Source organism: Musca autumnalis, unplaced genomic scaffold (genome assembly GCF_047663935.1).
Source record: "Musca autumnalis isolate F117 unplaced genomic scaffold, ASM4766393v1 scaffold_2, whole genome shotgun sequence".
Lineage (NCBI taxonomy): Eukaryota > Metazoa > Arthropoda > Insecta > Diptera > Muscidae > Musca > Musca autumnalis.
In genome coordinates, this window is record NW_027411755.1 from 33,593,135 (window position 1) to 33,615,496 (window position 22,362).

The following is a 22,362-nucleotide window of genomic DNA, read 5'->3' on the forward strand; positions in this document are numbered from 1 at the left end:
TGGAATACCCCTACTAGAAGCCGACATATTCACAAAAATTAAAACTTTGAATTTGTCTACACATGAGTTTTTCCCCATTCCGACCCCTAAATATTATCCGATTATCACCAAAATTAATAGGCTTCTTCTTCTGAGGGGGCCCAATCTACCTCCAAAATTTCGCGACTATCCGATCAAAATTCCAACCTGTAGCGTGATTACAAAAAATGGAAAGATTAGATATATTACTGACTTTTGCGATATCTCGGTCGTTTGCCCACTTACGCCAACATACTTTGCATCAATATAAAGGAGATCTTTTCTTCTTCCATTGACGGGCTTTTCTTTTGGAATACTCTTACCAGAAGCGGAAATATTTGCATAAGAAAAAAGTTGACTTTTCTCCACATAAGCTTTTTGCTTATTCCGACTCCTGAATGTTATCCGACTATCACCAAACTTAATAGGCGTCTTCCTCTGAGGGACACGTGCCGATCCGATCAAAATTGCGACCTGTAGCGTGATTACAACAAAATCGGAAAATGGGATGCATTACCGACTATTACCTTACATCGTTGTAAAGGTGATATTTTCTACTTTCCTTACCAGGTTTTGCTTTTGATACTCTCTTAAAGAAACAGAGTTATTGGCTTTAAAATAAAACGTTGACCTTTTCTGTTAATTTTCTCGTTTAGAGTTAAGCTTGATGATCTGAAATTATTTGCAAGTGAAAAAGGAAAGCCAAGGACTCGAACCCACATAGTCACCAAATTACGTTACCTGGTTTCATTGGTGGTAAAGCAAATCTTCGGACGTATCGACTATGTAATGGCTTCTCTGTCCTAGAACTTATCGTTTTTTCAAATGCAAATGTGTTTTTGTACATTAACGCGGATACTTGGCCACAGAAATGTATTTTCTTCACGACAAACGCTTTTTTTGCGCTGACTTTGAAGTTATGAGTTTTGGCTTTGAACGCTAACACGCCATGACAACATTTTTTGATATGTTTTTCAAGGACGTGGGTTCAAATCCCAGCCGGGCTCAGCCTGTTTTTATTTTTTGAAAATTTGCCTTTTTAGGGCGAAGATCATTTTTAATGATTTTTGTTAATTTTCTCGTTTAGAGTTAAGCTTGATGATCTGAAATTATTTGCAAGTGAAAAAGGAAAGCCAAGGACTCGAACCCACATAGTCACCAAATTACGTTACCTGGTTTCATTGGTGGTAAAGCAAATCTTCGGACGTATCGACTATGTAATGGCTTCTCTGTCCTAGAACTTATCGTTTTTTCAAATGCAAATGTGTTTTTGTACATTAACGCGGATACTTGGCCACAGAAATGTATTTTCTTCACGACAAACGCTTTTTTTGCGCTGACTTTGAAGTTATGAGTTTTGGCTTTGAACGCTAACACGCCATGACAACATTTTTTGATATGTTTTTCAAGGACGTGGGTTCAAATCCCAGCCGGGCTCAGCCTGTTTTTATTTTTTGAAAATTTGCCTTTTTAGGGCGAAGATCATTTTTAATGATTTTTGTTAATTTTCTCGTTTAGAGTTAAGCTTGATGATCTGAAATTGACCTTTTCTCCAAATAAGTTTTTGCCCATTCCAACAACTAAATATTATCCGACCATCACCAAAATCAATAGGTTTCTTCCCCTCCGGGACCCTAAATTTGGTGACGATCCGATCAAAATTGCGACCTGTAGCGTGATTACAAGGTTTATAATACCCTCCCCACATAGTGGTGTAGGGTATAAAAACCGATCACTCTACCACATGAGCTGATCAGAGCTCCTATTTAAAGAACTATGACCATAAGTACTACGACTTTCGAACAAAATTGAACAATATTCTCTCAATACCCCAGATCCCGTCCAACGATTCACCACCGACGAAAAGGTTCTACCCAGGCAAACCAGATCGGTCTTATCACAACATATATCTTCTAAACTCGGACATCTCAGTTGGCTCAAACCATTTTCCTCTGGCAAAATCTAAACTAACTGCGATAGTTATTTACTTCTTACCTAGAACTCCCATAAGATCATCAGGGCATATGATGTTGAATGAAGCCAAATTGACTGTCAAATAGGATTGTTCCATTATCCAACTTTTCTATTTTTATACCCCCAGAGGGTATATACACTTTGACGAAACCCGTTTCAGACAATTTGGAATTGATTTAGCCATGTCCGTCCGTCTGTCTGTCTGGGTGGTTGGTGCGCATGATAACTCTTCAACGGATCAACCGATTTGGTTCAAATTTGGGGTATCCTAATTTTTGTTCAAACCTAGTTTAAGTTCGAAGATAGTTCAAAAATATACGCTAAAATGGTTCGCACGATAACTTTCGAAGGAAGTAACCGGGCTGGTCAAAAATGTGCATATGGTAATATTACTTCCCCGCATAGATCGGGTTAAAATGTGGACTATATCCGTCCATTCCTACGGGTACTTCCCACACAATATTTGGAAAAGTTGTTAAATTCATCTTTTCCAAATATTGGGTGGGAGGCACCCGTAGTTGGCCCTCTCGGACCGCTTTGATTTTTTCAGCAGATTGTTCTTGCGGCCCCCTTTACGACGGTACAATGTTTTTTGACAAGTCTATACTTTCTGAGAAAATGAATTCGGTCCAAAATTTTGTCTTCGTAATATTTTGTCCAAACTTTGCCTAAGTTCAAAAATGAACCATATCGGTCCACTCCTTCAGGTACCTCCCCCACAAAAGTTAAAAACTTTTCGCTAAAATGGGGACCAGGATAACTTTCGAAGGCCGTAACCGAGTTGGTCTATACTTTACACATTGTAATATCTCTACGAGACAAATATCGCTGCAGTTTAAGACCTTCACTCTTTTCTCTCTCTTTGATTTTTATTGTAACAATTTGTATTCGCTGCCCCTGTTACACGTTACAACTTTTTTCAGGGGCAAGTCTATACCTCCTGGGAAAATGATCCGAAATCCGTAAAAACCCCTATGACACCATGCGTAGTGGCTGAAGCGCACGATAACTCTCGAACTGATCAGCCGATAAATCGTAATATTTTGTTCCTTGGCCTTCTCCTTGCGGTACCTTCCCACAAAAGTTCAACATTTTTGTTTAAGTGCAGTTTAGTATCTGTTGGAAGATCTTTTGGAAATTTCCAACTGAAATTTATAGGTACAGGTCAACGTTTTCATATAGCCCCCATAGAACGGTTTTGAATGCTGTGGCATAAATTGAAAATTGTCTGTAATTTGATAGTCGCCGGCCAAGGATTTAAGAGTTTCACTTATGGACAACAGCAACAGCTAGGCGAAAAAACAAATTTCAGATCGTTCTTAATTCAGTAAACCTTTTTTTGTAAATGAACAATTCTTTATAATTGGACAGCCTTCGGCCAAGGATTTATGACTTTCAACTAGGAACAGAAGCTAATCTCGGCTGCGCGAACGAAACAAGTCTCAGATTGATCCGAATCCAGTCCAAACATTTAAAAATATTCCAAAAAAATGTTTGCTGTACGATTTTCGCTTGGATTCACTGAATCAGTCCGATACTGTTAAATAAAATATTTTTTTAGTCTCGCAAAGTCCACAAGGCTTATTACGGCAGTCGGAAGTTTCACTGTGGTGGTTATATTTAAAAATAATTACCTGTGTGAGCTCGCTTGAGATGAATGAAAAACCAATAAAAATAATAAACTTTGTATAACACGCTAGTGAGAGATCTTAATTGGTCCATCCTCAGTATTAGTTCCTTGACCCATTCTGTAAGTATTAAGTGCACTTCATAAAATTCTCTATTATTTTCAATAAACAACGTCGTTTGTAAATTTTATTAGTTTAGAACTGAAACATTTTTTATACTTTTGCCCCTACCAGTGTTGAAAGTAGAAGTAAATTGGCTTCTGTAGTTCCCCTTCATAAAGTACTTATCATTGAAAGGTAAGATGTTCCTGCTATAAAATAAGCTTACACTTTCTATTAATAATCCCTAATGTATGAACGCACATACAGACATACATTTTTATAGCTTTTCATTCTAAAATAAATTAATGTGAAAGTACAAGCACTAAATCTAATTATATCTTCCGTATAAATATAGGTGTCATTCTAAGGTGAAAGGCCAATTATGTTAACAATACTATCTGGCAAATAGATCAGTTCGTATCATCACGATAAGACACTCAGTTAAAAAGGTGTGTCTGGGTTGAAAATGTCAAAGGTGTTGTTAAACCTTTTTGATGTACAATGATCTCCCCTTCTCATATTTTTTTTAATAAACTTTAACCCACTATTATTACAACTTTTTAGCATTTTGCTTTAAATACTCAATTAGTTTTTTTTTTGTCACTTGATTTTATATTGTGTACCTAACGACAAACGATTAACAAGCGTTCCCACAATCATAAAAACGCTCTGCGAAGACAACCATTAAAATTACCAAAAAAATAAAAACCAATTTTATTTTTGCTTGTTTTTTAAGTTTTTCATAGCCATAATAACTCACACACGTTTAAAATGTTTGCGTACAAAACTACCTGACGCATTTTGCAGGTTTTGTGTCATTGTAAATAATAGACTCGTACATATTTAGAACTGTTAATTGTCTGAAATACAACCAGGCAACAACATCAAACACCATCAGCACCAACAACATTTAAACTAAGAAATATAAAACAACTGCAAAAACCGCCATAAACCTCCAACAAACTAATTGCCAACAGTCGGCAATCATCAGCAAACAACCAACAACCAAAAGTAAAGCTGCCACCAGCAACAACAGCCATACATACTCTACTCTTAACTAATGACAAACTATTAATTTAAAAATCATTGCAAACAAACAAAAACAAAAGAGGCACTTCAAAAGTTTTTTAATAAAAAAAATGAACAAAACAGAGAAAACAGCACACCTCAAACACCCGACTCACTTATCGTGTTGTATATCACGTAGTTTTGTATGTGAGAGCGACACACAAAACGGCTGAGAAGCAATGAAGACAAAAGCAATAGTTGCTGCCTGCAGTAGTGCAACATTAAGAGCACCGAACAAGAACTGTACCGAAATGTTTATATACAGAAGTTAAATTTTACACCATTTCCCGAAGGTTGCTATATACCTAAAATCCACATATCTAGCACCCATTTGGGGATTCCTAAAATCTTTCAAAAATCTACGCCAATTGTCTTTTGTGGGGCCTCATAAACTCTTTCAAAACTCCACACCCATTGTCTTTTTTGGGCGTCATAAACTCTTCAAAAAATCTACGCCCATTGTCTGTTTTGGAGGCCTTTGAAAAATCTTTAAAAAATTAGCGCCCATTGTCTCTTTTAGAGGCTTTTTAAAAATCTTTGAGGCCTTCTTTGAAAAACCTTTAACAAAATCCACGCCCATTGTCGCCTTTGAAAAATCTTTAAAAAATCCACGCCTATTGCCAACTTTGAGGTCTTTGAAAAATCTTTAAAAAATCCACGCCTATTGCCAACTTTGAGGTCTTTGAAAAATCTTTAAAAAATCCACGCCTATTGCCAACTTTGAGGTCTTTGAAAAATCTTTAAAAAATCCACGCCTATTGCCAACTTTGAGGTCTTTGAAAAATCTTTAAAAAATCCACGCCTATTGCCAACTTTGAGGTCTTTGAAAAATCTTTAAAAAATCCACGCCTATTGCCAACTTTGAGGTCTTTGAAAAATCTTTAAAAAATCCACGCCTATTGCCAACTTTGAGGTCTTTGAAAAATCTTTAAAAAATCCACGCCTATTGCCAACTTTGAGGTCTTTGAAAAATCTTTAAAAAATCCACGCCTATTGCCAACTTTGAGGTCTTTGAAAAATCTTTAAAAAATCCACGCCTATTGCCAACTTTGAGGTCTTTGAAAAATCTTTAAAAAATCCACGCCTATTGCCAACTTTGAGGTCTTTGAAAAATCTTTAAAAAATCCACGCCTATTGCCAACTTTGAGGTCTTTGAAAAATCTTTAAAAAATCCACGCCTATTGCCAACTTTGAGGTCTTTGAAAAATCTTTAAAAAATCCACGCCTATTGCCAACTTTGAGGTCTTTGAAAAATCTTTAAAAAATCCACGCCTATTGCCAACTTTGAGGTCTTTGAAAAATCTTTAAAAAATCCACGCCTATTGCCAACTTTGAGGTTTTTGAAAAATCTTTAAAAAATCCACTAATGTTGCCAACTTTGAGGTCTTTGAAAAATCTTTAAAAAATCCACTCCTGTTGCCAACTTTGAGGTCTTTGAAAAATCTTTAAAAATCCACTCCTGTTGCCAACTTTGAGGTCTTTGAAAAATCTTTAAAAAATCCACTCCTGTTGCCAACTTTGAGGTCTTTGAAAAATCTTTAAAAAATCCACGCCTATTGCCAACTTTGAGGTCTTTGAAAAATCTTTAAAAAATCCACTCCTGTTGCCAACTTTGAGGTCTTTGAAAAATCTTTAAAAAATCCACGCCTATTGCCAACTTTGAGGTCTTTGAAAAATCTTTAAAAAATCCACTCCCGTTGCCAACTTTGAGGTCTTTGAAAAATCTTTAAAAAATCCACTCCTGTTGCCAACTTTGAGGTCTTTGAAAAATCTTTAAAAATCCACTCCTGTTGCCAACTTTGAGGTCTTTGAAAAATCTTTAAAAAATCCACTCCTGTTGCCAACTTTGAGGTCTTTGAAAAATCTTTAAAAAATCCACGCCTATTGCCAACTTTGAGGTCTTTGAAAAATCTTTAAAAAATCCACTCCTGTTGCCAACTTTGAGGTCTTTGAAAAATCTTTAAAAAATCCACGCCTATTGCCAACTTTGAGGTCTTTGAAAAATCTTTAAAAAATCCACTCCCGTTGCCAACTTTGAGGTCTTTGAAAAATCTTTAAAAAATCCACTCCTGTTGCCAACTTTGAGGTCTTTGAAAAATCTTTAAAAAATCCACGCCTATTGCCAACTTTGAGGTCTTTGAAAAATCTTTAAAAAATCCACTCCTGTTGCCAACTTTGAGGTCTTTGAAAAATCTTTAAAAAATCCACGCCTATTGCCAACTTTGAGGTCTTTGAAAAATCTTTACAAAATCCACGCCTATTGCCAACTTTGAGGTCTTTAAAAAATCTTTAAAAAATCCACTCCTATTGCCAACTTTGAGGTCTTTGAAAAATCTTTAAAAAATCCACGCCTATTGCCAACTTTGAGGTATTTGAAAAATCTTTAAGAAATCCACGCCTATTGCCAGCTTTGAGGCCTTTAAAAAATCTTTAAAAAATCCACGCATATTGCCACTTTTGAGGTTTATGAAAAATCTTTAAAAAATCCACGCATATTGCCATCTTTGAGGTCTTTGAAAAATCTTTAAAAAATCCGCCCATTGTCCATTTTGAGGCCTTTGAGAAATCTTTAAAAAAATCCACGCCCATTGTCCATCTTGAGGCCTTTGAGAAATCTTTAAAAAATCCACGCCCATTGTCCATTTTGAGGCCTTTGAGAAATCTTTAAAAAAATCCACGCCCATTGTCCATTTTGAGGCCTTTGAGAAATCTTTAAAAAAAATCCACGCCCATTGTCCATTTTGAGGCCTTTGAGAAATCTTTAAAAAATCCACATCCATTGTCCATTTTGATACCTTTGAGAAATCTTTAAAAAATCCACGCCCATTGTCCATTTTGAGGCCTTTGAGAAATCCTTAAAAAATGCACGCCTATTGCCACCTTTGAGGCCTTTGAAAAATCTTTAAAAAATACACGCCTTCAAAAAGGCCTTTGAAAAATCTTCAAAAAAATCCACGCCCATTGTCGCCTTTGAAAAATCTTTAAAAAATCCATTCCCATTGTCCCTTTGAGGTCTTTGCAAAATCTTTAAAAGATCTATTCCCATTGTCCCCTTTGAGGTCTTTGACAAATCTTTAAAAAATCCATTCACATTGTCCCCTTTGAGGTCTTTGAAAAATCTTTAAAAGATCCATTCTCATTGTCCCCTTTGAGGTCTTCTGAAAAATCTTTCAAAAATCCACGCCTATTGCCACCTTAGAGGCCTATAAAAAATCTTTCAAAAATACAAGCCTATTGCCACCTTTGAGGCATTTGAAAAATCTTTAAAAAATCCACGCCTATTGCCACCTTAGAGGCCTATAAAAAATCTTTCAAAAATACAAGCCTATTGCCACCTTTGAGGCATTTGAAAAATCTTTAAAAAATCCACGCCTATTGCCACCTTTTAGGTCATTGAAAAATCTTTAAAAAATCCACGCCTATTGCCACCTTTTAGGTCATTGAAAAATCTTTAAAAAATCCAAGCCTATTGCCACCTTTTAGGTCATTGAAAAATCTTTAAAAAATCCAAGCCTATTGCCACCTTTTAGGTCATTGAAAAATCTTTAAAAATCCACGCCTATTGCCACCTTTTAGGTCATTGAAAAATCTTTAAAAAATCCACGCCTATTGCCACCTTTTAGGTCATTGACAAATCTTTAAAAAATCCACGCCTATTGCCACCTTTTAGGTCATTGAAAAATCTTTAAAAAATCCATGCCTATTGCCACCTTTTAGGTCATTGAAAAATCTTTAAAAAATCCACGCCTATTGCCACCTTAGAGGCCTATAAAAAATCTTTCAAAAATACAAGCCTATTGCCACCTTTGAGGCATTTGAAAAATCTTTAAAAAATCCACGCCTATTGCCACCTTTTAGGTCATTGAAAAATCTTTAAAAAATCCAAGCCTATTGCCACCTTTTAGGTCATTGAAAAATCTTTAAAAAATCCAAGCCTATTGCCACCTTTTAGGTCATTGAAAAATCTTTAAAAAATCCACGCCTATTACCACCTTTTAGGTCATTGAAAAATCTTTAAAAAATCCACGCCTATTGCCACCTTTTAGGTCATTGAAAAATCTTTAAAAAATCCAGGCCTATTGCCATCTTAGAGGCCTATAAAAAATCTTTCAAAAATACAAGCCTATTGCCACCTTTGAGGCATTTGAAAAATCTTTAAAAAATCCAGGCCTATTGCCATCTTAGAGGCCTATAAAAAATCTTTCAAAAATACAAGCCTATTGCCACCTTTGAGGCATTTGAAAAATCTTTAAAAAATCCACGCCTATTGCCACCTTTTAGGTCATTGAAAAATCTTTAAAAAATCCAAGCCTATTGTCACCTTTTAGGTCATTGAAAAATCTTTAAAAAATCCAAGCCTATTGCCACCTTTTAGGTCATTGAAAAATCTTTAAAAAATCCACGCCTATTGCCACCTTTTAGGTCATTGAAAAATCTTTAAAAAATCCACGCCTATTGCCACCTTTTAGGTCATTGAAAAATCTTTAAAAAATCCACGCCTATTGCCACCTTAGAGGCCTATAAAAAATCTTTCAAAAATACAAGCCTATTGCCACCTTTGAGGAATTTGAAAAATCTTTAAAAAATCCACGCCTATTGCCACCTTTTAGGTCATTGAAAAATCTTTAAAAAATCCAAGCCTATTGCCACCTTTTAGGTCATTGAAAAATCTTTAAAAAATCCAAGCCTATTGCCACCTTTTAGGTCATTGAAAAATCTTTAAAAACTCCACGCCTATTGCCACCTTTTAGGTCATTGAAAAATCTTTAAAAAATCCACGCCTATTGCCACCTTTTAGGTCATTGAAAAATCTTTAAAAAATCCACGCCTATTGCCACCTTTTAGGTCATTGACAAATCTTTAAAAAATCCACGCCTATTGCCACCTTTTAGGTCATTGAAAAATCTTTAAAAAATCCACGCCTATTGCCACCTTTTAGGTCATTGAAAAATCTTTAAAAAATCCACGCCTATTGCCACCTTTTATGTCATTGAAAAATCTTTAAAAAATCCACGCCTATTGCCACCTTAGAGGCCTATAAAAAATCTTTCAAAAATACAAGCCTATTGCCACCTTTGAGGCATTTGAAAAATCTTTAAAAAATCCACGCCTATTGCCACCTTTTAGGTCATTGAAAAATCTTTAAAAAATCCAAGCCTATTGCCACCTTTTAGGTCATTGAAAAATCTTTAAAAAATCCAAGCCTATTGCCACCTTTTAGGTCATTGAAAAATCTTTAAAAAATCCACGCCTATTGCCACCTTAGAGGCCTATAAAAAATCTTTCAAAAATACAAGCCTATTGCCACCTTTGAGGCATTTGAAAAATCTTTAAAAAAGTCCACGCCTATTGCCACCTTTTAGGTCATTGAAAAATCTTTAAAAAATCCAAGCCTATTGCCACCTTTGAGGCATTTGAAAAATCTTTAAAAAATCCACGCCTATTGCCACCTTTTAGGTCATTGAAAAATCTTTAAAAAATCCAAGCCTATTGCCACCTTTTAGGTCATTGAAAAATCTTTAGAAAATCCAAGCCTATTGCCACCTTTGAGGCATTTGAAAAATCTTTAAAAAATCCACGCCTATTGCCACCTTTGAGGCATTTGAAAAATCTTTAAAAAATCCACGCCTATTGCCACCTTTTAGGTCATTGAAAAATCTTTAAAAATCCAAGCCTATTGCCACCTTTTAGGTCATTGAAAAATCTTTAAAAAATCCAAGCCTATTGCCACCTTTTAGGTCATTGAAAAATCTTCAAAAAATCCACGCCTATTGCCACCTTTTAGGTCATTGAAAAATCTTTAAAAAATCCACGCCTATTGCCACCTTTTAGGTCATTGAAAAATCTTTAAAAAATCCACGCCTATTGCCATCTTTTAGGTCATTGAAAAATCTTTAAAAAATCCACGCCTATTGCCACCTTAGAGGCCTATAAAAAATCTTTCAAAAATACAAGCCTATTGCCACCTTTGAGGCATTTGAAAAATCTTTAAAAAATCCACGCCTATTGCCACCTTTTAGGTCATTGAAAAATCTTTAAAAAATCCAAGCCTATTGCCACCTTTTAGGTCATTGAAAAATCTTTAAAAAATCCAAGCCTATTGCCACCTTTTAGGTCATTGAAAAATCTTTAAAAAATCCAAGCCTATTGCCACCTTTTAGGTCATTGAAAAATCTTTAAAAACTCCACGCCTATTGCCACCTTTTAGGTCATTGAAAAATCTTTAAAAAATCCACGCCTATTGCCACCTTTTAGGTCATTGAAAAATCTTTAAAAAATCCACGCCTATTGCCACCTTTTAGGTCACTGAAAAATCTTTAAAAAATCCACGCCTATTGCCACCTTTTAGGTCATTGAAAAATCTTTAACAAATCCACGCCTATTGCCACCTTTTAGGTCATTGAAAAATCTTTAAAAAATCCACGCCTATTGCCACCTTTTAGGTCATTGAAAAATCTTTAAAAAATCCACGCCTATTGCCACCTTTTAGGTCATTGAAAAATCTTTAAAAAATTCACGCCTATTGCCACTTTTAGGTCATTGAAAAATCTTTAAAAAATCCACGCCTATTGCCACCTTTTAGGTCATTGTAAAATCTTTAAAAATCCACGCCTATTGCCACCTTTTAGGTCATTGAAAAATCTTTAAAAAATCCACGCCTATTGCCACCTTTTAGGTCATTGAAAAATCTTAAAAAAAAATCCACCTTTTAGGTCACTGAAAAATCTTTAAAAAGTCCACGCCTATTGCCACCTTTTAGGTCATTGAAAAATCTTAAAAAAAATCCACCTTTTAGGTCACTGAAAAATCTTTCAAAAATCCACGCCTATTGCCATCTTAGAGGCCTATGAAAAATCTTAAAAATGTCCACGCCTATTCTACCCTTCGAAAAATCCTTAAAAAATCCACGCCTATTGCCACCTTTGAGGCTTTTGAAAATCTTTCAAAAATCCACGCCTATGCCACCTTTGAGGCTTTTGAAAATCTTTCAAAAATCCACGCCTATTGCCACCTTTGAGGCTTTTGAAAATCTTTAAAAAATCCACGCCTATTGCCAACTTTGAGGTCTTTGAAAAATCTTTAAAAAATCCACGCCCATTGCCACCTTTGAGGCTTTTGAAAATCTTTCAAAAATCCACGCCTATTGCCAACTTTGAGGTCTTTGAAAAATCTTTCAAAAATCCACGCCTATTGCCACCTTTGAGGCTTTTGAAAATCTTTCAAAAATCCACGCCTATTGCCATCTTAGAGGCCTATGAAAAATCTTAAAAAAGTCCACGCCTATTCTACCCTTCGAAAAATCCTTAAAAAATCCACGCCTATTGCCACCTTTGAGGCTTTTGAAAATCTTTAAAAAAATCCACGACTATTACCCCTTTGAGGCCTTTAAGAAATCTTTAAAAAATCCAAGCCTATTGCAACCTTTGAGTCATTTGAAAAAGGTTTGGAAGATGTTTGAATTGTTTTCGCAGCCACATTCTTCGGAGTTGTGTGAGGTTGCCAAGGAAAAACTTCTCATTGAACTTTTTTCTTTGCTTACCTTTATACTTCGAGCTGACGATTGATGTTTGGGTATAAAAAGTTTCTTGTTGAAGAAGTTATTGAAAAATAACTTCGGTGGAGAATATCCACAAACAAGAAACGAGGGAACTGATGAGATCCAGTGGCGTGGATCGAAACTATAGTATTCCCTGCCTTACCCCTTGGCGAACAATGCCAAATCTTTTCTACTAATAAACTAGTTGTTTTAAAATATTAAAACAACAACAATGGGATTAAGCCAGACTATTTTGAAAAAACAAAATTGCAAACGCTATCCCAATAAAAACGCCACAATGTTTCCATTTGAAAAATCTTTAAAAAAAATCCACGCCTATTGCCCCTTTGAGGCCTTTAAGAAATCTTTAAAAAATCCAAGCGTATTGCAACCTTTGAGTCATTTGAAAAATCTTTAAAAAATACACGCCTTCAAAAAATCCACGCCTATTGCCACCATAAAGGCCTTTGCAAAATCTTCAAAAAAATCCACGCCCATTGTCGCCTTTGAAAAATCTTTAAAAAAAATCCATTCCCATTGTCCCCTTTGAGGTCTTTGAAAAATCTTTAAAAAATCCATTCCCTTTGAAAAATCGTTAAAAAATTCACACCTATTGCCACCTTTGGGGCCTTTTAAAAATCCTTAAAAAATGCACGCCTATTGCCACCTTTGAGGCCTTTGGAAAATCTTTAAAAAATACACGCCTTCAAAAAGGCCTTTGAAAAATCTTCAAAAAAATCCACGCCCATTGTCGCCTTTGAAAAATCTTTAAAAAATCCATTCCCATTGTCCCCTTTGAGGTCTTTGAAAAATCTTTAAAAAATCCATTCCCATTGTCCCCTTTGAGGTCTTTGACAAATCTTTAAAAAATCCATTCTCATTGTCCCCTTTGAGGTCTTTGAAAAATCTTTCAAAAATACAAGCCTATTGCCACCTTTGAGGCATTTGAAAAATCTTTCAAAAATACAAGCTTATTGCCACCTTTGAGGCATTTGAAAAATCTTTAAAAAATCCACGCCTATTGCCACCTTAGAGGCCTATAAAAAAATCTTTCAAAAATACAAGCCTATTGCCACCTTTGAGGCATTTGAAAAATCTTTAAAAAATCCACGCCTATTGCCACCTTAGAGGCCTATAAAAAATCTTTCAAAAATACAAGCCTATTGCCACCTTTGAGGCATTTGAAAAATCTTTAAAAAATCCAGGCCTATTGCCACCTTAGAGGCCTATAAAAAATCTTTCAAAAATACAAGCCTATCGCCACCTTTGAGGCATTTGAAAAATCTTTAAAAAATCCACGCCTATTGCCACCTTTGAGGCATTTGAAAAATCTTTAAAAAATCCACGCCTATTGCCACCTTAGAGGCCTATAACAAATCTTTAAAAAAATCCAAGCCTATTGCCACCTTTTAGGTCATTGAAAAATCTTTAAAAAATCCACGCCTATTGCCAACTTTGAGGTCTTTGAAAAATCTTTAAAAAATCCACGCCTATTGCCAACTTTGAGGTCTTTGAAAAATCTTTAAAAAATCCACGCCTATTGCCACCTTAAAGGCCTTTGAAAAATCTTTAAAAAATCCACGCCTATTGCCAACTTTGAGGTCTTTGAAAAATCTTTAAAAAATCCACGCCTATTGCCAACTTTGAGGTCTTTGAAAAATCTTTAAAAAATCCACGCCTATTGCCAACTTTGAGGTCTTTGAAAAATCTTTAAAAAATCCACGCCTATTGCCAACTTTGAGGTCTTTGAAAAATCTTTAAAAAATCCACCCCTATTGCCAACTTTGAGGTCTTTGAAAAATCTTTAAAAAATCCACGCCTATTGCCAACTTTGAGGTCTTTGAAAAATCTTTAAAAAATCCACGCCCATTGCCAACTTTGAAGTCTCTGAAAAATCTTTAAAAAATCCACCCCTATTGCCACCTTTTAGGTCATTGAAAAATCTTTAAAAAAATCCACGCCTATTGCCACCTTTTAGATTAATGAAAAATCTTTAAAAAATCCACGCCTATTGCCACCTTTTAGGTCATTGAAAAATCTTTAAAAAATCCACGCCTATTGCCACCTTTTAGGTCATTGAAAAATCTTTAAAAAATCCACGCCTATTGCCACCTTTTAGGTCATTGAAAAATCTTTAAAAAATCCACGCCTATTGCCACCTTTTAGGTCATTAAAAAATCTTTAAAAAATCCACGCCTATTGCCACTTTTGAGGTCTTTGAAAAATCTTTAAAAAATCCACGCCTATTGCCAACTTTGAGGCCTTTGAATAATCTTTAAAAAATCCACGCCTATTGCCACCTTTGAGGCCTTTGAAAAATCTTTAAAAAATACACGCCTTCAAAAAGGCCTTTGAAAAATCTTCAAAAAAATCCACGCCCATTGTCGCCTTTGAAAAATCTTTAAAAAATCCATTCCCATTGTCCCCTTTGAGGTCTTTGAAAAATCTTAAAAAAATCCACGCCTATTCCCACCTTTGAGGCCTTTAAGAAATCTTTAAAAAATCCAAGCCACCTCTGAGATCTTTGAAAATCTTTAAAAAATCCAAGCCTATTGCCACCTCTGAGATCTTTGAGAAATCTTTAAAAAATCCACGCCTATTGCCACCTTTGAGGCCTTTGAAAAATCTTTAAAAAATCCACGCCTATTGCCACCTTTGAGGCCTTTGAAAAATCTTTAAAAAATCCACGCCTATTGCCACCTTTGAGGCCTTTGAGAAATCTTTAAAAAATCCACGCCTATTGCCACCTTTGAGGCCTTTGAAAAATCTTTAAAAAATCCACGCCTATTGCCACCTTTGAGGCCTTTGAAAAATCTTTAAAAAATCCACGCCTATTGCCACCTTTGAGGCCTTTGAAAAATCTTTAAAAAATCCACGCCTATTGCCACCTTTGAGGCCTTTGAAAAATCTTTAAAAAATCCACGCCTATTGCCACCTTTGAGGCCTTTGAAAAATCTTTAAAAAATCCACGCCTATTGCCACCTTTGAGGCCTTTGAAAAATCTTTAAAAAATCCACGCCTATTGCCACCTTTGAGGCCTTTGAAAAATCTTTAAAAAATCCACGCCTATTGCCACCTTTGAGGCCTTTGAAAATCTTTAAAAAATCCACGCCTTTGCCACCTTTGAGGCCTTTGAAAAATCTTTAAAAAATCCACGCCTATTGCCACCTTTGAGGCCTTTGAAAAATCTTTAAAAAATCCACGCCTATTGCCACCTTTGAGGCCTTTGAAAAATCTTTAAAAAATCCACGCCTATTGCCACCTTTGAGGCCTTTGAAAAATCTTTAAAAAATCCACGCCTATTGCCACCTTTGAGGCCTTTGAAAAATCTTTAAAAAATCCACGCCTATTGCCACCTTTGAGGCCTTTGAAAAATCTTTAAAAAATCCACGTCTATTGCCACCTTTGAGGCCTTTGAAAAATCTTTAAAAAATCCACGCCTATTGCCACCTTTGAGGCCTTTGAAAAATCTTTAAAAAATCCACGCCTATTGCCACCTTTGAGGCCTTTGAAAAATCTTTAAAAAATCCACGCCTATTGCCACCTTTGAGGCCTTTGAAAAATCTTTAAAAAATCCACGCCTATTGCCACCTTTGAGGCCTTTGAAAAATCTTTAAAAAATCCACGCCTATTGCCACCTTTGAGGTCTTTGAAAAATCTTTAAAAAATCCACGCCTATTGCCAACTTTGAGGTCTTTGAAAAATCTTTAAAAAATCCACGCCTATTGCCAACTTTGAGGTCTTTGAAAAATCTTTAAAAAATCCACGCCTATTGCCAACTTTGAGGTCTTTGAAAAATCTTTAAAAAATCCACGCCTATTGCCAACTTTGAGGTCTTTGAAAAGTCTTTAAAAAATCCACGCCTATTGCCAACTTTGAGGTCTTTGAAAAATCTTTAAAAAATCCACGCCTATTGCCAACTTTGAGGTCTTTGAAAAATCTTTAAAAAATCCACGCCTATTGCCACCTTTGAAAAATCTTTAAGAAATCCACGCCTATTGCCAACTTTGAGGTCTTTGAAAAATCTTTAAAAAATCCACGCCTATTGCCAACTTTGAGGTCTTTGAAAAATCTTTAAAAAATCCACGCCTATTGCCAACTTTGAGGTCTTTGAAAAATCTTTAAAAAATCCACGCCTATTGCCAACTTTGAGGTCTTTGAAAAGTCTTTAAAAAATCCACGCCTATTGCCAACTTTGAGGTCTTTGAAAAATCTTTAAAAAATCCACGCCTATTGCCAACTTTGAGGTCTTTGAAAAATCTTTAAAAAATCCACGCCTATTGCCACCTTTGAAAAATCTTTAAGAAATCCACGCCTACACGCAGAGAAAAAATATTTTTCGCTTTTGTTGGAACAAAAATATATGTTTTGGTTCCAAAAATGTATTTGTTTTGTTCAAACATTGTAATCCAAATCCAAAAATACCATCTTTTGTTCCAAACATAGAAAACAAAAACAACTTTCGAATTTCCGCAATATTGTTAAAATCGTTAACAATACCGATTGTAGGAACTATCATAATCTAATTTTGTTTACAAAAAGTATTTTCAATACAGAAAACCAGCCCAGAAATTTTTGATTTGAGTGCATATACTTCTCATATACACTTTTCGCATATAAATGTCGCGTATAATATTGCAATCATTGATGAACACAATACATGGTTTGCTGCATTGGCTGACAACAAAGACAAACAAAAAGCCACAAGAACCCACCACAACATAAGGAATAATTAAACACCATAACAAACATGAAAAGGAAAGAAGAATGAAACAAAACAGAAACAAATAAAAACAAGAGTCTCACAAGTACATACACACAAAAACAAAGGTAAAGGCAGCATGTCATACAAACACACCACAACTCACCAAAATTGTTTTTTCAACACGGCATCGAATAGCGAGAGAAGAGAAACAAATTTTCGAAGAAAAGAGAGAAATATTGTTCAGTTGACACAAACTATTTTTGGATTTATAATACTACATGAGGAATCCAACAATATGTTAACAATACATATTTTGCTCTTGGAATATTGTTGGATCAAACATATTTTTTTCTCTGCGTGTATTGCCACCTTTGAAAAATCTTTAAAAAATCCACGCCTATTGCCACCTTTGAAAAATCTTTAAAAAATCCACGCCTATTGCCACCTTTGAAAAATCTTTAAAAAATCCACGCCTATTGCCACCTTTGAAAAATCTTTAAAAACTCCACGCCTATTGCCACCTTTGAAAAATCTTTAAATAATCCACGCCTATTGTCACCTTTGAGGCCTTTGAAAAATCTTTAAATAATCCACGCCTATTGTCACCTTTGAGGCCTTTGAAAAATCTTTAAATAATCCACGCCTATTGCCACCTTTGAGGCCTTTGAAAAATCTTTACAAAACCCACGCCTATTTTACCCTTTGAGGTCTTTGAAAAAAACTTTAACAAATTCACGCCTTTGAGGCCTTTGAAATTTTTTTCAAAAATCCACGCCAATTCTACCCATTGAGGCCTTCGAAAAATCTTTCAAAAATCCGCGCCAATTCTACCCTTTGAGGCCTTTGAAAAATCTTTCAAAAACCCACGCCAATTCTTCCCTTTGAGGCCTTTGAAAAATCTTTCAAAAATCAACGCCAATTCTTCCCTTTGAGGCCTTTGAAAAGTCTTTCAAAAATCAACGCCAATTCTACCCCTTGAGGCTTTTAAAAAATCTTTAACAAATGCACGCGTTTTCTACCCTTTGCCTTTGAACATCTTAAAAAATCCACGTCTCTATTGCCCCCATTGTGACCATTAAAAATCTCTAAAAAATGCAGGTTTATATTTTTGAAAAATCGCCTTAAAATGAAAATATAAAAAAATAAAAAAAAAAATAAAAAATGTTTTTGTCAGGAGTGGGATTTGAACCCACGCCCTCAGAGAGGACCAGAAGTCTCACATTTACACAATTCTGTCTCGTGAACAGAACAAGTTGTTACACTTGAGTCTGGCGCCTTAGACCGCTCGGCCATCCTGACATGTTATCTGTTTGGTGCACAACATTCAAACTGAGCTCCATTGCTTTGCTGTGCTGAATGAGTTTACGTTAATCACTAGCATTCACACACAAATCTATTTTTAGTCTGGCAAGCGTATTAAAAGAAGAAAATAAAAAAAACTACAACAACAATATTAAAATACAATAGAATGAACAACTAACCGAATGGAATTGTTTTTGAATGTCCAACGAAGCTCGTGGATGAGTACGCTGTTGTTGTTTTTGTTGTATTGTTACCCACAGATTTTCGTGTGGGAATTCAGTCGCTGCTCCATGATGATAATGAAGAGGGGTGGTATTATAAAAATTTATTGTAGTTACTACAATGTAGTAGGCATTTTTAAATTAAACATTTTTAATCGTGTGCATGATTGTTTAAAAACAATTGAATTGAGCGGAAGTTTAATGAAGTGTGGTGATGGATGGCTTCTCTCAATGAGATCCGTTGGATTCCATTTTAGGGGTTTTCATTTAATTGGTGAAGATATAAGGCCTGTACGATAACTTTCCCAGCAATAATTATTTAGCAAGTTCCAACTACTTCTCTCATTGAACTTTACTCTCTCAAGCAAGAAAAATTGCAAAATGTTATCGAACATTTCGTAAGAACATACAAGAAAGTCAGCTGTTTCCGAAAATGTACGAAAATAGTTTCTGTTTCTTTTGACCAAATAAAACAAAAAATAAATTCCCAGTCAGCATTTTTTGAAAATTTTAATCAAATTCGAGTCTTTTTTGATCCGACTGCACGATTAAAAAGCTAGAATATGAGCTCATTTTCTGATCATAAATGACTCCTTTGTCGGTAGGAAAACATAACCTCAGGCGACTCTTCTAAACAAATCACAAATGAGTCTTTTTCGAGTCGTATTTCAATCATTTATTGGTGTTTTGTTGATTAATTTCGGACCCTTTTTCGAGTCTTTTTAGAGTCATGTTTATAATCATTTATGAGTCTTTAGGGCAGGGTCGCCCATCTGTATACTGCGGGCGCCCACTGAGTTGTTTTGCTTTTGCCATTCTCCCTTATTCACAGAGTACGTGAGCAAAACACGACTGATAAACATCATGTGGTTGTTGTTTTTTTTGCCTATACATAAACATTTCCTTCCGTTTGATGGTATTCTGTTGGGCGACGCTGCTTTAGGGAGTCATTTATGAGTCTTTTTGTTAGACGAAATAAATTAAAAAAAATTTCTTTTTATTCTTCTTTGTTTCTTTCCTTTGCTTTATAGTCTTTTCTGCTTTGTTATGTCTTTTAATTATCCTTTATGTTGCTTGGTGGTTAGTATACTGCTTCTTCATTTCACTTGGCAAAACCTGTTGTGTTGTGTTTGTCTGTACCTTTAATATTATACGTTACATTTATATCAAAATTTTGTAGAAAGTGTATATGAGAATTTTATTTTTTATTTACAACCAAATAAAAATAAAACAAAGCAATCAGTTTTTTATCACCTAACTGTTCAAAATATGATCAGAGTATACATAATTATAATCACTTTTCAAACACCTGTATGACCCTTTTTTGATTAAGCATTTTTCAATCTTCCAGATGATCAAAATGTGACAATAAATAACAAAAAATTGTCACATTTTAAACACCTCAATGATTTATTTGTGATTGCTACACATTTGTTGTTGTATTTTAAATTGAACTCTTTTTAATCATTACAGGGAGTCACTTTCGAGTCCCTTTCTGATCACACAAGCGACTTAATCAATTTTTGATCACCAAAAGGACTCTAAAAAGACTCCTCAATGTGATTTTTGAAAAAACAGTCTTCTAAATGCTATCTGGGTTTTAGAATTGCATTTTACATATGTATGTATTTAAAGCAATAATCCAATCCACAACGCGTTAGAATCTAAACAAAATTTAAAATTATGAAAGTTTCTTGGTCAAAAATGTTAGTCCCGGTCCACTAAAATATCGATTTTCGAGTTTGCCAATAGATTGTTGACTTGGCGGTTTTACAGTTTCAAAAGAAAACTCGAAAATCGGCGAATAGTCGCTTATAATCGATTTTCTACAGTTATGAAAAAGTCGATTTTTAAGACAATTGAAATAATCGCCAAACCGAAAAATGGCATTTCGGTTAAAAATTGTAGCTAAAATTCTCAAAATACCGAAAATCGGGAGATACCGTTATATGGGGGCTATACCAAAACATGAGCCTATGTTGACGATGTTTCGTTGGAGATGTTTTATGACCACTGAGAACCTCAAATGGCAAATTACAGCTAGTTCGGTTAAAAATTTTAGCTAAAATTCTCAAAACACCGAAAATCTGGAGGTACCGTTATATGGGGGCTATACCAAAACATGGACCTATGTTGACGATGTTTGGTGGAGATATTTCATGACCACTGAGAACCTCAAATGGCAAATTACAGCTAGTTCGGTTAAAAATTGTGGCTAAAATTCTCAAAATACCGAAAATCTGGAGGTACCGTTATATGGGGGCTATACCAAAACATGGACCTATGTTGACGATGTTTGGTGGAGATATTTCATGACCACTGTGAACCTCAAATGGCAAATTACAGCTAGTTCGGTTAACAAATGTAGCTAAAATTCTCAAAATACCGAAAATCTGGAGGTACCGATATATGGGGGCTATACCAAAACATGGACCTATGTTGACGATGTTTCATGACCACTGAGAACCTCAAATGTCAGATTGCAGATAGTTCGGTTAAAAATTGTAGCTAAAATTCTCAAAATACCGAAAATCTGGAGGTACCGTTATATGGGGTCTATACCAAAACATGGACCTATGTTGACGATGTTTGGTGGAGATATTTCATGACCACTGAGAACCTCAAATGGCAAATCACAGCTAGTTCGGTTAAAAATTGTTGCTAAAATTCTCAAAACACCGAAAATCTGGAGGTACCGTTATATGGGGGCTATACCAAAACATGGACCTATGTTGACGATGTTTCGTGGAGATGTTTCATGACCACTGAGAACCTCAAATGTCAGATTGCAGATAGTTCGGTTAAAAATTGTGGCTAAAATTCTCAAAATACCGAAAATCGGGAGGTACCGTTATATGGGGACTATACCAAAACATGGTCATATCCTTTGGGATATAAGTTTGTTGATCACTAGGAACTCTAAGTGTCAAATTATAGCTAATTCGGTATGCAAATGTGGCGAAGAACGTCAAAATACCTCAAATCCTGAGTTACCGTTATATGGGGGCTATACCAAAGAGTGGACCGATATAGTCCATCTTCGAACTTGACCTGCCTATGGAAAAAATACCCTCGGGTGCAAAATTTCAGCACTCTATCTCAAAGAGTTCAGGTTTTCACTAGAAAAATCATCATTTCAAAAACTGAAAAGCCAATTGATAATTCCCTTCGCCGGGATGAAATCTTGATATTGGTAGCGATCAGTAAATTTCGCAGGCTGTCAGTGTGTTTTGTAAACATTACTCTCTTAATAGAAAGTACTGATGAAGTTGAGCCAATGGGGGAATACTCCAGACTTAAGCAATCAAAAACTACATATATCTTGAAGAATTTATTTTTTGAGTAGCCGTTGTTCGATCTGTCTGTAGATTATAGTTTCAATTCGCACAGGCTGAGGGTATATCTCTGTCGCAAAGTAGATTATGATTTTGGTATGTAAAAAATGTTTTGAGATGAAAAATTTTAAGAATTATCGAGGGCACCATAATGGTTGTAATTTTTACGAAATATCGCGGGTTTTTTAAGGGACCGTAAGTTTGTTACGAATTATCGAAGATTACGAATTATCGAGGTACGAATTATCGCGATTCTACTGTATATATCTGCCTATAGTGACTACAAAAATTGCCCATAATTCTGATATATTAAAATTTTAATGGTGAGAGTTTTTCACCGAATTACCTTGTAATTAAGATTTTATGTAATCTTACGTAGGAATTCATCTCGATATGATACAGGGATATGAGGTTGTAAAAAGTCATAACCATTAGTGTTACATACAACCTGTTAGTGCCCTTGGGACAATAG

At 35.2% G+C, this 22,362-nt stretch overlaps 1 protein-coding gene and 1 non-coding gene across 2 annotated transcripts in view; one reads left to right on the top strand and one right to left on the bottom strand.

Annotated features, from left to right (window-relative positions):
• rk (G-protein coupled receptor rickets) overlaps positions 1-22,362 on the top strand; it is a 244,405-nt gene that overhangs the window by 111,799 nt on the left and 110,244 nt on the right. The window lies entirely within an intron of this gene.
• TRNAL-CAA (transfer RNA leucine (anticodon CAA)) lies at positions 18,201-18,331 on the bottom strand. The gene is made up of 2 exons: positions 18,294-18,331; positions 18,201-18,245 (listed from the first exon to the last, which is right to left on the bottom strand). It is a non-coding gene; the product is annotated as a tRNA-Leu (tRNA).